Raw genomic sequence first — 14,024 nt, forward strand, 5'->3', positions numbered from 1 at the left:
GGATTTTTTTTCTTTCCAGCTTGGGCTCCCCACGCGGGGGGGGGGGGGGGAGGGGAGCATGGTTTGTTTGGTAGTTTGTTTTGTTTGTTTTTAATAGGAGACTCTGAGACAACAAATCATAATGTATTCAATCATAATTCTCCGGTGACTGGCACTACAAAAAAAGCCAAAATGACTGCCTGCCTTTTGCACGTTTTGCCCGTGTCAGTGGAAACGCCTAAAAGCTATTATATTCTCAGAGCAGTTCTCTTCCTCCAGCATGCAAACGACTTCCTACTCCCCCACGAGAAGTGACCTTAAAGAGCAGATGTTGCGGTCAAAAGTAGTAAGACCAGCTGTGTTCAAAATAACTACTATTAACTGGGTTCGATAGGTACTATTCAAAGACAACATAAAATATCAGTCCAGTTCTCTCAAAATAGTTAGAGAAAAAAAGTCACACAAAATTATTCCCCCAATTCAGGCAATTTTAAATATTGACACATTTAATTGACAAAGTTTGTCTAAAATGAAAGGAAAAAACCCCCATAAATCCAACCATTACGAAATCTATCACTAGTACCTTGACCTAAAAAAACCAAACCAAAACAACAACAAACCTTAAACAAATGAAAAAACACCCACCACAGAGCAAATGAAAATGAAAGGCCCTAAGCCTTCTGACACTAGTCCAAGACATTCCTTTCCCCGACTTTTCTCTAAACCAAAACAGATCAAATTACTGTTCACTGTTACTGTTAAGAGTCAGCTAAAAGTTTAGTAATTCCCAGAAATTTCTCACATTAGTGTTTGAAAGACACAGAGAATGATGTACATTTCTGAAGCAGAAAACTGTCTATCAACTCGTTATCTTAGCTGCTGTGGTTTATTTGAAGATATTTTATAGCAGAAGCCTGTATCAGCAGAAAGAACAGGAAGGGCAGGAAATGGGGGAGGGAGGACTGAAAATAATTCTATCTGCTTTTCTGTTGTAGAAAAGGGGTGAGAAAGTGTCTAAACCAGGTAAGTTCCAGGCTATAACACTCTACTATGTTGCACACCCTTTCTTCTAGAAATGGAAAATGCTCAGTATGAGTATTCTCATCAACTTCAAAACTCCTACATTTTGCTCACTTAAATTTACATGCAGAATTTTGTTATTTACTAAACAGCTGACTGATCTCAATCTGAAAATCAAGATGATGGAAAACAGTAAATAATTCGGCTTACTCATAATTCCTTCAAAGACAGTACATGCTTAAAAAATCTACTAAATTTTACAGCTAAATAATAAAGGTCCAATTCAACTGTTTAATAACAGTCATAACATGATAAAGTATTTAAGACTGCAGACAGTTCTAAGAACTTGGTAACCATTTACTTCCACCGAAAGAACCAAACAAATCAGCTGTTTTAAAGTGATTTCTATATATTGAACAGTATTGAATTCATTCAGCAGTCTGTTCCAGTCCATTGCAAATCCTGCCTGAAATTGTTTGCTCCCAAATTTCTATCAAAATAGAAGATGCAGCTGTGCAAAATGAGACAATTCAGAACTTTAAGAGGAACATAAAAAATAATCAAGCCATGTTAGAACGGTTCCAAGCAACTATGATTTAGTCGTGAAAAACTATCCAAATAAGTTGGTGCCTAAATGAAAAAATAAAGTCATTACAGGAATATTCTTCTTTTAAAGTACAGCATTTGCAACAAAAATGCAAAAAAAAAGGGAGGCTATACATTTTTTCAGAGTAAACTACTGGTTTTCTTTTGGAACTTGTATTTCTCTTGGAAAAAAATCAAGTAGATTTGAGACTACTACCCTAATAGAAATTTATCTAACTCCTGATAGTCTATCCTTCAAGTTTACCTATCAACAGTACAAAGCTATTTTTTCTAGAATACACAGACACAACTATACTGACCCCAGTCTGACAATGCATCTTGCATTAAACTGTATAGCAATCAATTCAGCTGAAGTAATTACTTCATTACACGCATCTATTTCTAATTCAAAGCATGAACATCTAATTCAGGTATTTAATAAAGGTGGTTGGGGGAGGGGGGTGTTTAGCATCCACTCAAGTACCCTGTTTCTTTGACTTCTGGTGGTTTTTGACATAAACTGGTGGTTTTCATTTTCTTTTTGATTAGTAAGACCCAAACTATTAGCACCATGGGAGTGAAGAGAGAAGAGATTATGCTTTCAGCTACTAGTACAACCATAAAAAAAGCATTACAATATATTTGGATTTCTGAAAATGGGAACGTACCCCATATGCAAAACCTACCACACTTTTAGCATTCTAACACCTACTTTAGGAAAGAAAAAAGAAAACCAACCAACAAAACCCCAAACCAAACCACACTACCCATGCAGTTCATGGAACAAAACACTACAGCTCCCTGCTGGGCCAGTCACATTTTGTACAGCACTTCCAAAAATGGATTCATGTTCAAAATGGCCAGTTAAAAAGCAAAGGAAACCAAAACCAAAGGGAATGGGAAACACAGAGACAAGAACTTTTCACTGAGCTCTGGCAATCACTCCATACATTTTCTGCAAAATGGGAGTAAGCTTACTCAGCTCACAGAAAAAACCCATGGGCAACAAAAAGTCACTAAAAGGAACTATGTAAAAGACATGGTCTGAAAATACAATATTTTATTCAAATGTAATACATATGAAAAAACACTCCTAGTGATTGTCCAAAATACTCTACTTTTCACGCTTCCATTAAAGCAGAGTTTAACAGAGAAATCTTAAATCAACGAAACAAAGAGCACTGGGTAATATTTATATGCTTGCTGTTTTCTTTAAAAAAACCCAACCAATCAAAAACCCAACTCCCAAAAAACCAACAAACCACCACAGGATGTGTATGGTAAATTATGCTTTAGACATAAAATTTCATCCCCTTCAGAGATTATAAAGGAGGAGTTTGGTGATCTCAAAGAATGAAATGTTTCTGGTTCCTGTGGAAAATATAAGTTGCTAACATCTGGAACTAATGAACGATAACTGACTAAAAAACACACACAAACGTCAGTAATCATTTATAAGATTGAGGTTCAGTGTCTTGCAGAAAACCAGAAAGATTATTGTTGCACTGCATTATTAATCTACATTCATTCGATGAGGTAAATGTATGGTAAAACGTCAAATTTTATCAAGATAAATGTGTTTAATTAGAACTTGTGGTTTGTATTTTCAGACACTTTAAAGGACCCAAATGTTCCCAGGATTTTAACTACATTACCCAATCAAAAGAAGCCACTATGAACTAAAATCTGCTGTAAATCAAATTCACCAAAGTTCCACCAGCAATAAAAAAAATAAAACTACCTACCTGCTTTTCATCACCTCTAACCACATACTTGCACTACTCTTATCTCTTATCCTAAAGCAGAAAAATTCTATGACCAATTACTTAGAAAAATACTGTTAATTGAAGTTGCCAAACCATCTCACCTTAAAAATTATTTTACTGACTTTATTTCTTTTTATCAAATGAACGGAATAAACATGGAGAAACAATGTCTCCTGAGAATCTGACATGGAATGCCTGCACAGAATATTCAGTGTCTTTATGAACACTGTGTTGCCATTAACTGTGTAAGATAATACATGAGAAGAGATATTTAATACTAATTTAACCACTAAGTGCTTTGTTATAGATTATACTGAAAGCACCAAATTAACATGCAGAAATTCTGAGGAACGACTAAACTTGTCAGCATTTAGACTAGCTTTCACAGCCCTAACAATAAGTTTAACTTCAGCCAGGAAAATACTGTGAGCCACCAAGCTCATCTGCTACTCCTGATATTTCTGGAGAACTTCAAGAAGCTTTCTGTTTACTTACTCTTGGTTTCATTTATGTGCAGCTTAGAGAACCCATGAAGACCTGAACTAGGTATAAGACACAGAAAAAAGAAATTATATAGTCATGAACAAAAAATGCCTTTTTTCTTCTCTTCTGTTGTCCAACTCCCCAGTGAAAAAAAGTTGAGCATTACTTTTCTCCTACCTTCATCTCCCTCCTACCTTCATCTCCCTGGACACAAACAGTAACTTCTAATGAGTTTTAAGGATGGCAGCTAGGTCACCAACCAGTACCACACAGCAGAATACATGAGGCCATGTGAAACCACTAACACTTTGAAACTCAGATTTCAATTAAGTTATACAAAAGAACAATAAACTTCAAAATTTCCATCTTCTCATTTGTAGTAATTCCATAAAATCTGTAGTCTTATTCTTGAGTAGCAAATAAGTGCTACCTACAGAACAGTTAACATTTATATAATCACTGTTTTTCTAATGTATTCATACAGGCATTGTAATTATCTACCACTGGAAAAGTTATACATTGAAAAAATTATAAATCTAATTGCTTGGTTTCAAAAATGTAATTAAGTTTGTAAAGAGTTTATTTCATTTTTTACTTAAAGTATGAGGAAAGCATTCGAGAAAGGGACAGCACAGAATGAGTGCTCTTCTGGCCTGCTAAGAAGGTAAGCCAAAACAAAATAATTGCATTAGCAAGACAGATATGATATTTGACCTGTCCCATCTAATCTATCCTGTAACTGAGACAAGATAGAGGTCTGTGAATTAATTCAGTGTGAAAGCAAAGAGAAAGCAAAAAAAGCACAAACCAAAAAAAACCCCAAATACCAACAAACAAACAAAGAACCCCCTGAAAACTGAACTCCAAAAACCAAACCACAAAGAAATCAGCAAAAAACCAAAACCCACTACAATTGATAAAAAAAAAAAGACAACAGCGTTGCAATGTATTTTATATAGCTTAGAATTAATTTTAACTATGCCTAACCAAGGTTTTAAATTGCTTCGCAGCAGAGTAGAGCTGGTGCTCACCTCTAAGGTCCAGAGCATGTGATGGTAACAGCTCTGTTCATTTGCACACAGTCAAGCTGAACTACTAACACTGAAGAGCACTTTTTCAGCCATTCTGAAACTGCTCTCTCAGCTGTACTGAAAATAAGACTAAGATGGCTGCAGCGTTCACTCAAGCCAATCAGTGACAACTCAGCAGGAGGTAAAACATTTACACAGCAAAACACCTCTGTCTTTACCACACTGCAACAAACTGCAGAGGTGGAAGGGGTGGGTACCTGTGAACAGAGGAGCGGTTTCTTTGACAGGCAGGAAGTGGTTAATGCACAGCTGCAGCACTGCAACTTCCTAGCACCACTGGTAAAGAGAAAATCAAAATAAACCAAGAACGAGCAAGAGGCAGCCTTTCTAGGGCTGTGATCCAGGGCTTGTATCACATGCTTCAAATCTCTCACAAGTGCAAGGCAGTTCAGAATTCATGAATTCATGTCACATATTAACAGTCACGGATACAGAGCCGGATCGTGCAGAGCTGACAAACATTAGGGAATAGTTTTCAAGAGCAGGCTCACTTCAATGCTTCTTAAAAAAAAAAAACAAAACAAAAACAAAACAACCCATTTAAGAAATTAATCTATAGCTTTGTACTGCTCTATCTACTTCAAAATAATCTGTACACATATTAACAGTCACGGATACAGAGCCGGATCGTGCACAGAGCTGACAAACATTAGGAAATAGTTTTCAAGAGCAGGCTCACTTCAATGCTTCTTAAAAAAAAAAAACAAAACAAAAACAAAACAACCCATTTAAGAAATTAATCTATAGCTTTGTACTGCTCTATCTACTTCAAAATAATCTGTAATATTAGTTGCCCAATAGAAATCTTATCTGGGGAGGAAAAAACTGTTTTTATAAGAAAGGTAGCAAACATCCCAGGAACATTCTAGAACTTCAACACTTGGAGAAATCAAGTATCTAACTCTTTATGACTGCAATGCAGCTTGTTGTCTAAGTTTTTCGAAGAAGAGCTGTATCTGGAATCAGTTAAGAAAATTTGATGGAATCTTGTAACACAGCAGTTCCTGAAGAACTGGTTTGAGAACCTGTGGTGGGGAGAATGGGGTTGTTAACCAAAGACAAAAGTTTAAAACAAAATTAAATCCAATACAGGTTTCGATCTACTATCTGTTTATGGTAATGAAAACAATAATATTAATTATTAATTATAATAATGTAATAAATAATAACCAATCACGCACTCTTATAGAGGCAACACTGGATCACTTCTGGAGGAAGCTCCTCTATATCTGCCTCACTTCTCTTCTACATAATCCAGATTTGTCTGTTTTAAAACAAAATACTTGCAGGAGTCCATGAGGCAATTCCAAAGAAAATTAGTGTTGAATTATACCTAGCCTTTTGACAAAAAATAATCTTTGTGATCCAAAATAAGCCCAAGATAGTAAGTCACTCCCCCCTAAAAAGTAGAAGAACATGCCCTCCCTCCAACAACTCCAATTATGAAAAGGTCTAGACTTATGTAACTGTGCATGTCTGTTGCCAGCTGCAGCTAGTTATTTCAGGATTGATTAATCATGCCAGCAGTAGTTGTCTGATGCACTCACCAGCACTACAGTCAGTATTTCTAACTTTAAAAAATGGTGAAATACACCATCTGGCTTTTCTTTTTGTCCTTGTATTACCATGACCTGCAGTACAAGAAAGGGCACATGCCACGTATGAGACAGCTCCACTGATTGTCTCTGATAGTACGGTACAGATTTAGAAAACTAAATGAAAATATACTTGAAGTTCAAAAGACATATTTCTCAAAAAACAAACTTGTGAACATTGGAGAACAAATTCATTACAGCTAATTTGAAACTATCCATTACAATGAAGCTTTTCTCCACCAACACCTCGTACTAAGTAAAAATCAAGTCTACATCAAATCAAAAGAAAAATTTTATATTATCTGATTATATACCCCATGTTGCTTACTCTGAGCACCATATATACCACACCATTAGCTTGTGGAAATTTACAATAACTTGTAAGATTCCAAAATTCAAACTTAAATATTCCATTTGTATAACAAATACACATATCCTTTGATTTCCCCAGTAACAATGTTTTAAATAGAATTCTGTGTTTAGTATATCTACAAAATTTGTACATCAAAATGTGAATTCTGAATTCAAGTTTTACAATTTGAAGAATATCACCAAAAACATAGGGACATTCTAACCCAGAATCCAAAAGTTGCACTTGTACAACACTGCGTTTTATGTAATGCTGAGTCTTGACATATGGATGACAATGACTTAAATAGGTTTGAACAGGCAAAAACAACAAGTTTGCAAAAAATTTTCACAGAACGCTTTCCCTGAGCCAGAGAAAACAGACTCCATGTCACAGTCCTGTTGCTACAAATGTCTTGCTTTGTCAGAAAGCTTCAAGAACATGCAGGGGCACTAATATGTTAACACAGACACATGGATGCAAAAAATCTTACTGAATAGAAAGAAATCACATGCATTAACTTAAATGTCCAGTTCAATATACCTCCATTAACACACAAAAGTGTGTTAAAAAGTGTGCTAAAAGTTATTATTCAAACTAATTTTAAAATAAAACCTGATGTTTAAATAAACACAGACTTATGAATGGAGTAAGTCCTCTGAAACTGCTTTAGGCCAGGCAATGTTGGACTGAACCCACACTAGTGTGTAATTCTATACTAGCACGGGACTAAAGTTTTTTCATTGCTACCTAGCATGGCATTTATACAGACTCTCTAGTCAAAATCCCAAGAAAATAAAGCATTTTATAAGACTAGAGAATGGAAGTTAAGTTTAACATGTTATGATAAGAACACCAAACAACCTTTAATCCTGACCTCTTCTGATAATATGCCAAAACACTCCAATATCATCTCAGTAACTTCAATAATTGAAGCCATAAATTAAAGCAGGGCTTCCATTTTCCCAATTTCTCATGGACATCAAACAAGAACCACAAGAGAATGGCATCCTGTTGTTTCCTCTAGGTATTGCCCTGTGTAAGTAATGTCACCTTTGCACACACCTCTTAAATACCATTACATAGAGCCACAGATCATACCAGGGCTCCTTCCCTGAAGAATCAAGGGCAGGCAGAAATTTCTGCCCATTTAGACAAGATCTTAAGCATTTAAACATAAGAAGTGCAGGAGAGACCAAAGCAAAGCATGAATACTTTCTTTTGCTCAAATTAGATGCTTAGAAACCACTTAGCTATGTCTCATCCACAAATCCTTGTGTCCAAACCACATCCTATCCACTTTTCTCATTTACTCCCTTCCTTTATTGATCTTTTTAGTTTTGTTGTTTGGGGTTTTATATGTTAATTAACATTAAGCAGACAAAACAGTTCTTATATTGACAAATCTCAGGAGAAACTGCTATTTGTACACAGTTCAACTGAAGTCTCTAAACACTATCCACTGAAACCCTTTTTTATTCCTATTTTCACACAAGCCAGTAGACTGATTTCAAAAAACGTCTTGGCTCTCACTTCGGACTTCACATATAAACACTACCTAAACTGCTGGGGGAAAAAAAAGAGCTCATAATCATGAGACAAGGAGTACTGAAGTTCAGAAAAACAAAAGTCTGTACAACATTTAAGGACACTTCATTATTCCAAGCTTCTTGATGGTAGGACCAAAGAGGGAAGTTTTCAGTGCATTGACTGAAGTTGGCAAGCATTTATATTAATGTGTTTAACACATTTCTGAAAGAAACAAAAAATTTGAATGCAACTTCTTTCAAAAAGGATCTTATGGAAACTGCAACATGTTGGAAGCAAAACTAGAAGTAACATGGCAGCTTTTGGATTGTTCGGACGGCGTTTTTCTTTTGAGAGAGGAGACAAGAGGGATGTGCTTTGTTTGGGAAATTATTTGGGTTTTTTTTCCCATAACATTTCTTTACACTACCGTGAAATGGAAGATAATGCTTGACACAACACAAAATAACAGTTGTTAAAATAATCTGTGTATTTATTTTGTCTCCCATATCCACAGCCATAAAATTAATGAAATCTGTGCCTTGACTATGGGAGTTTACTTGAAAGCATTTTCAGAAACCACATCTAGAAGAGGAAAACATTTTTCCTGTATTACATAAATTAATGTTACCTGTAGCAAAGTACCTCTATTAGTTGAACTAAATATTTTTAAAATACATTTTTAAAAAAGTACTTCGCACCCAGCCATCTAATTCCCTAAGTTCTCAAATAATTTAATGTTTGTTCATGAAAGAAGTAAGTGCTAGTAATTCCTATGTATAGTTTTGAAATAATTTGTAACAAGCATAGCTCAAAATGTAACAAAAGGCATAGTTTACTTTCCAAAACAAAAGCCTTCCCAAAGAAACATAAAACGTATTTATACAATATACAGACATTTACACAATGTTGTGAATTCTTCCACTGTGATGGGATGCAAACTGACATACAGCTGAAAATCAGGCAGTTATTTAATGCAGTATAGTTAGTACCATGCTCTCAGCTACACCTACAAGGGAGTTTTTACTTTCAAAAAAACCCCTGAAAGATGGGGAGGAATGGAAAGAGGAGGGCAGACTTGCTGTTAAATATACAGGCAATTAAAAAAATATACACCAGCAGTACTAAGCAAGATAAGGAGTGAGCAATGGAAGTAGCCAATCTACATTTCTTACAGATTATAAATATTGTCTTGCTATTTTTTGCTCAGGTTATCACTGGCGCCTTACTACACCAAGAAAGTGAACACTGGACACTGGCCTATGTACTGACTAACACCAAGTTATCCCCCCAAAACACTACATAATTTCAAAGTTCCCTCACTACCAACACTGGTAGCTTCTCCTCACTCCAACTGTTTTCACAAATTTGCAGGTAGTAACTATTAATAATTAGAAATTATTAATAATTAATAATTGTATTTGATGCTTACTATGCTTTATATTCACTGAAAACTAACAAGTCTTCTGAGAACTACTAAGAACAACTGTCGATCAATGTTCACGTAAAACTGGACTACTGTGCTAGAAATGAGCAGGTTTCTTTTAAAATGTTTAGGCCTGTGGCATAATTTGAAATTTTTGCCACATATCTGTATTGCAATTTTTCTTCTTAATCACAAAAATAAACTTGTTAGACTCATCTGTCCTCCTAGCAGAATTTTTCAAGTGTCACTTTAATAACCTTATCCACACAAATTTTTTAAAGTTTTATGCCAGCCTGAAACTTATGCCTGCATGCAATGCTGAAGTTGCATGTAAGCACAGCCTCTGGTATTGGTACAGGCTGGGGGATAAACAGATGGTGAACAGCCCTGCTGAGAAGGTCTTGGGGGTGCAGATGGATCGGGGCTGGACATGACCCAGCCATGTGCAATTGCAGCCCAGAAAGCCAGTTGTATCCTGGGCTGCATCCAGAGCAGCGTGGACAGCACAGTGAGGAAAGGGAGCTGCCCCTCTGCTCTGCTGAGACTCCACCTGCGCTGCTCTGGAGTCCTCAGCACAAAAAGGACATGGACCTCTGGAGCAAGTCCAAAGGTGGGCAACCAAGATGATTAGAGAGATGGATCACCTCTCTCAAGAAAAAATGCTGCGAGAACTGGGGTTATTCAGTCTGGAAAAGAAAAGGCTCTGTAGATACCTTAAGGGACTTTCCAATGCTTAAAAAAAGAATATAAAAGAGTTGAAAAGAAACTTTTTACAAGGTCATGTAGTTATAGAACAAAAAGTAATGAATTCAAACTGAAAACCAGTAGGTTTATATTAGATATTAGGAAAAACATCTTTTCTTGTGAGAGTGGTGAGCCACTGTACTGTGATGTGGTTAAATTGGGAATGCTTCACCTGTGTTAAGTTGTTAAGGTCAGGTTGGATGGGGCTCTGAGCAACCAGGTCTAGTGGAAGGTCTCCCTGCACATTGCAGACCAGCTGGGAGCAGATAATTTTAAGGTCCTTTCCAACCCAAACCATTCTATGATTATGACTTATTTTTAATTTAAAGCACTCTGGCTTTTTAAAAGCTATCTAATACAACACCACATGAAACACAAAGCTACACAGAAGTCACGTGCAACTGAGAAATGTACTTTCAACTTTGGAATGCTTTTTGGTCTATATATATCTCCAAATAAGCAGTCAAGGAAGAACAATGCTAAGAACTAGAGCATTCATTAAAACCAGAATATGCAATTTAAGATTAAAAAAATCCCCTCCAAACTAACAAAATAGACTCCCCTTTCTGAATCACACTTCCATTGTTCACCACAGTAAAAAAATAATAATGCATTCTGAAGATCCAGTTTTTACATAATGTATATCAGTACTTTGTATCTACAACCAATGACACTCACTCTTATAGTCTAATCTGTAGACTGATACTGTACTTCAGTTAGATGTTTTCAAAGATTTACACATTGTACATATGAAATCAAATGTTTGACTACCCTTACTATAAAAATACAAAATGTAAAAAAAATTAGAAAAACCTGAACATGAACAAAAAATGGAAAACATCTTAAAACACTATCAACAATACACAAAATCTTTTCAGACAAACGAAAACTAAGAGTCCCACAATACCCTGTGAAATTATTTTCTTAAGAGGATAACCAGAACTCAAAAGTTGACTCAACCTGTGTTCCAGATCCTCCTAACCAAGTATTAAAAATATTTTAAGTTACTTTTTTTGGCATCGTCCAGTAGGCTTTAGTATCTAAACCAACGCCAAAGTAGAGAAATTTTAAATATTAGGTATTACACAATTCATATCTAAACCATATTTAGAGATTAAGGTGTTCTACAGCTGACTTGAGAAGAAAAATATAATTTTAGAAAACTACTTTCTGTTTTTAATGAGCTGTCAAAAAAAAAGCAAACAAAAAACCCAACCCCAAAAAACTTGACACACACAACAGCCCTATCTTACTCCCCATCCTGTATTTGGATAAGTCACTGGTGCTTGATAAACAGCTTCTTACAGTACAATGGAACTAGGAGAACTTTTTCATGCAGTACACACAGTACAGTGAATAGAACTGAAACACCACGACTACAAATATGCATCATGGAAACAGCATTTATGCTGACCAGTTTACGAACTCCCGCTTATTTTGTGTGAATAGGTCAATCTCTCAGAATAATGTCAGGTACTAGAAAACACCAAGGAGACCAGCGAGTTATGTTCTGCAAAAATAACATTAGATTTCATTGCATTTAAGAGCAGCATTAAATAAAAAACATCAAGGATGGGAAAAAAATCCCAGCTCCCCATACTCACATATCCTAACAGTTTTGTAACTTAAAACTTATTTTCTTCATTTATTACCCCTTATGAAAATTGCAATGAACATGTGCCATTGCCATAACTCCCAAAATAACATCCATCATGTAAAGATGGAACTAACCCTTAATATAGAAAAAACCATCAACAGTAGAATAAGTAGGAAAAAAAAAATCCACTAACATGCAAACTATTGAGTAAGAACATTCTGGTTTAAAAGACCTTTTGGCCTTACTGCTTACATCCCATGAATGAACTCAACATTTTTGCCATACGTATAGTTTCTGACAGTTAAGCTGAGATAAACCTAATAAATACTTACATCATTAAAACATCTAAATAGTGAGAAATTATTTTTTTTGCCTTATTTTGAAAACAAAACACAGTATTTGGCTTAGTCAGCTCCATTTCATGGTGAAAATATTTCTAGTTTGTAACAGGAAGCACACACAAATACAAGGGAAATGAAAATCTAGTTACTAACAACAAATCAGTATTTTAGAATTTACTGATGTGTAAAACATTTCTGTTTGCACTGAATTCTGTAAAATCAGTATTTAAATTTTATTAACTAATAACTTTTATTTAGCTGTTCAGGCTCTTTCTTGGCTGGCAAAATCACCTTCCATGATGGCAAGAAACCATATGCTTATGTGTTTTATGTCCCCAAGGGAAGCATTACTAAAGTAGCTTTTATAGAGAAATTCACACACTATAGTTAATGTTGGTTTTGTAAGTATTTGAAATGAGCACAGTAAGACAAGCTACAGCTTATAAAGTTACAGGAAACGTGGCAAAAAAGATGTTTGTATCTGTTAGAATCTGCATCTTCTTAAAAACAGACTTCAAATGGGGTAGAAGATAAACAGTTTCACAAAAAAGTCATCAAAGCAACAATTTAAATTGATGTATATAATTGTTGTTAAATCATTTTACAAATTAATGGCGCTGTGATTAGTTTTAAGCCTACACAACATCCAAGACACTTTTGCTAAATTATTTCATACAACAAAATACAACATTTTTCCATATTATCACAGAAAGCATCAGCTCAGCACTGCTGCAGTTGGTAGAAAGGTTGCAGCTGATAAAAACACAGTTTACTCCAAGCAATGTACTTAGTTCTCCAAGCTAAAAATGTAACAAGAATCCAAAAGTATTAATATAATGCTCCCTTGATTATACATACACGGAAATTTAACTTGGTAGTTCTGGAGCATATAAAATAATAATTCCTATATGTCAAGAATAAATAGTGGGTGCAGTTACCACGATTCATGAATTGCATAAATCCTCATGAAATTATTAACAAATTTATTTTACAATTGGCCTGACAACAATCATAATCATACATAAGCCCCATTTCATAGATCTGAAACAGAAATTACCTACCCAAGATCGCGTATCAAACAGCAGTGGTTTTTGTGTTTGGTTTCTTCTCTTCCAAGAAATTCTTAGTATCTGCAGCAACACTCTCCTTCATACCTTCCTGTTGGACTGCAAAAAACAGCACCTAATTAGAACACCACTTACTTTTTATATTGATAGCTGATGGGTATGTACAGATTTTATATTTAAATTATTCATTCCACATTTAAGCAGAGATTAAGAACATTCTTCACTCTTCTGCTTTTGAAAATATGAACGTAAGTATTATGAATTGTAACAAGCACAAGCATATATTTTAACTTGCAAAAGAGAGACAAATAGCATGCTTGTAAAATATTCTCTTCTTGCAGAATTAAGTTCTAATAAACCTATTCATAATAATGCTGCATTTTCTTGTATAGTTTGGGATATTAAGCAAACATGCCCATTAACGTGCTCTTACTTCCACTGGTTAGCATAGCAA

The 14,024-nt window shown here is 35.2% G+C and overlaps 1 protein-coding gene across 2 annotated transcripts in view; it reads right to left on the minus strand.

Moving 5' to 3' along the window:
- Positions 1-13,669, minus strand: part of ATF7IP (activating transcription factor 7 interacting protein) — an 82,575-nt gene extending 68,906 nt beyond the window's left edge. For both annotated transcript variants that reach the window (XM_031057780.1, XM_031057777.1), the window contains exon 1: positions 13,565-13,669. The gene's annotated coding sequence lies outside the window, so the exon portion shown is untranslated. The remainder of the gene's footprint in view (positions 1-13,564) is intronic.
- Between the last annotated feature and the right edge of the window lie 355 nt (positions 13,670-14,024).

This window comes from Geospiza fortis, unplaced genomic scaffold (assembly GCF_000277835.1).
Source record: "Geospiza fortis unplaced genomic scaffold, GeoFor_1.0 scaffold173, whole genome shotgun sequence".
Taxonomy (NCBI): Eukaryota; Metazoa; Chordata; class Aves; order Passeriformes; family Thraupidae; genus Geospiza; species Geospiza fortis.